Genomic DNA, 3,271 nt, shown 5'->3' on the forward strand with positions numbered 1-3,271 from the left:
AAAGAAAATGTCTGAGTAAGTAGTGTTTCATATTATATGAAAAGGAGCAAGTGTAAGAACTACTTTATGATTCTACCCAGGTGTAATTAAGTTTATACATAGAGCTTGGGTAAGAGACAAAGGGCAACTATGCATTGCATTATAATTGAAAATATTCCTCAAATGTTGCAACAGCAAGAATGAAGGATATTGTGGGTCAAATATTACCAGTCTAACCATAATGAAAACTATAAACCTTGAGAGCCATGACAACTTGATTTGAGAGTACATAAGAAACCAAATAAATTGCCAACTCAATTCACCAACTCAGAATTTATATAAGTACAGAAGTAATCAGACTTTAAAATTTGAGACTAAATCATCAAGAAGAACCAGGGAGTAAGTATCTTTGTTATTTTCCAGTATAATAATATGATTCTATCTCATTAAAATACTTTTTATTTTTATTTTTTAATATAAATTTATTTATCTTAATTGGAGGTTAATTACTTTACAATATTCGTTTTGCCATACATCAAAATAGTATTTGTTTATGGGTTTGTGAATTCAAAACCTTTTTATATTAAAATGTGGTTATCTACTAACAAGAAGACTATTCAGAGTCCTAAAGAACCAGCACAGCAATAAGTCTAGAGCTTTTCCTTAACTTTTCTTAAGTTAAATGGTTTTCTGTTACAGAAATAAAATGGCATTCCCTATGTAAAGGAATATCTGCTTCCCAGTAAAAGTTTGACCATCTACTTGGTCACTTTCTAAAGCAATATTGTAAAACAAAAGAAAATTGATGTGTTCATTGCGTGAACTAAACTATTTCTAGGCAATATTTATTTTAGTAGCAGAAGTTACACTCTCTTGTCCTTCTGGCCTTTTATCAGAAAAAGAAAACAATGATGGGGGAAATGGGTTGCATCAACCAAACCCATAAGAAAGCAGAGAATACCAAAAAAATATTCCCATGGATAAACACATACACTAAAGTGAGATATTTACTATGTAGACTACTCAGTTAAACTTGTGAAAGTTTCCTAAACACAGTGGGCCTCAGTTTTTCAAAATATAAATGTGGAAGAGGGCTACATAGGCTCTGTAAGCTTATAAACTCTTTATTTAGATTATCTACAAAGCATACTGGTTTTTATAATACTGAAGAAAGGAGAAGAATAAATTAAATATTATCATAGTATTACCAAAGAAACTAAATATTTTAAAGAATAATCTGAAGTCTTGGTAAAGAAAACAGTAGAAGAAATGTCCCAGTTTAAATGTTAACATGTAACTTTTATTTCATCCATGGCCTGTGAGAGTGTATTTTTGGGATGAAAGCTCAATATTTAACTTCAGATAATATTCATTTGGACTTACCCTGGCTCAGACGATAAAGCATCTGTCTACACTGCGGAAGACCTGGGTTTGATCCCTGGGTGGGGAAGATCCCCTGGAGAAGGAAATGGTAATCCACTCCCTGAAAATCCCATGGACAAAGGAGCTTGGTAGGCTACAGTCCATCGGGGTCGCAAAGAGTCAGACACAACTGAGCGACTTGAGTGACTGAGTGACTAATATTCATTACTTGAATGAAAGGTTGAATGGAAACTGGAGAAAGTTACTGTATGGGAACAGAGGTTTTCAATTTCAAACACTATCTTCATGATGGAAGCTTTAAAACTTTTGTATTCTATCCTCAAATATTTTTTAACATTTTTTTTATGTCCTATAAGGAGAGCATACATTCTCTGTTCTAATGAGGGAGAATAGAATCAGAAATGAAAAACCACACAAGACCCACAGAAGTCATTCTTCTGGGCCTATCAGATGACCCAGAGTTTCAGATTGTAACTTTTCTCTTTTTAATCATCACATGTATATTAAGTGTCACTGGAAATTTAACCATCATCATTCTCACCTTGGTGGACCCCCATCTATAGACACCTATGTATTTTTTCCTCAGGAACTTCTCTATATTAGAAATTTCCTTTACAAAATCTGTATTCCTAGATTTCTGGGCACAATTATCACTAGGGACAAAGCAATTTCATACAACAATGGTACAGCTCAGATTTTTTTTTCATTTTCTTGAGTATCACTGAGTTTTATCTTCTAACTGCCATGTCCTATGATCGCTATGTAGCTATCTGCAAACCCCTGCATTACACAACCATCATGAACAACAGAGTCTGTGTAATGCTTGTCTTTTGTGCTTGGCTGGCAGAGTTCTTAAACATCTTCCCACCTGTTATTCTTTTTCTCCAGTTAGATTACTGTGGTTCTAATATCATCAATCACTTTGCTTGTGACTATTTCCCCCTCTTGCAAATATCCTGCTAAGAAACATGGCACCTTGAAGTTTTTACTCTGCAATAGAGATGCTGCTTTTTACTTTGGTATTAATAATTCTATCCTATATGTTCATCATCAAGACAATTCTGAGACTGCCTTCTGACAGTCCGAGAAAAAAGGCATTTTCTACATGCTCGTCTCACATGATTGTCATTTCCATCTCTTATGGAAGCTGTATATTTATGTATGCCAACCCATCAGCAAAATAAGAGGCATCCTTGACGAAAGGAGTAGCAATTCTAAATACTTCTGTTGCTCCTAACCAGCAAGTGAAGCAAGCCTTTAAGATATCATCTAAAATGTTATCTTTTTCTCAAGTAAATGCAAGTATCTGTAGCATTGAAAAATAAAAGTTCCGGTCAATGATTTCTTCATTCATATTCTCTCAAAACTATTTCACTACAGTTACATGGTGCCTTTTTATTCATTCCTATTCTAAACTTCCCCACACATTGAACCAAGTAAATTGGATAAAGCTGAATATTGCTTTAGAATTTTCTGTAAATTGTTTTTTATGCATATGTATTTGATGAAGTATAAAATGTTACAATGTAAGCCATTTTGTTTAAGAAAAAGAATCTCAGGAATAATGTGGATTTCTGAAATTGTCACTCATACAAGATAACAAAAATGAATAGTATTAGAAAATTTTGATTCTATTGGCATTTCCATGAAATCAAATAACCACAAACACTTGCAGATTGTAAATTAAATATAAATATTTACTTAAATATTTTTGAAAGATTATAAACATACATATTCAAAATCTTTATGCTACTATTAATAATTTTGATAATAATGAAGAGAAGGGCAAGAAGGAAGAGGGTAGAGATAATTATGTTTAACAATTACTATATTTCAAACTTATTCTAGAGAATTATTTTCTAGAAGAAAGCAATTTCTTCCTACTGGCTCACTGAATCCTGCCAACAAC

At 32.8% G+C, this 3,271-nt stretch overlaps 1 pseudogene; it reads left to right on the forward strand.

The window, feature by feature from the left end:
- The first annotated feature begins 1,763 nt into the window (after nucleotides 1–1,763).
- Nucleotides 1,764–2,687, forward strand: LOC138435211 (olfactory receptor 6C3-like; annotated as a pseudogene).
- Nucleotides 2,688–3,271: the final 584 nt, after the last annotated feature.

This window comes from Ovis canadensis, chromosome 3 (assembly GCF_042477335.2).
Source record: "Ovis canadensis isolate MfBH-ARS-UI-01 breed Bighorn chromosome 3, ARS-UI_OviCan_v2, whole genome shotgun sequence".
NCBI lineage: Eukaryota > Metazoa > Chordata > Mammalia > Artiodactyla > Bovidae > Ovis > Ovis canadensis.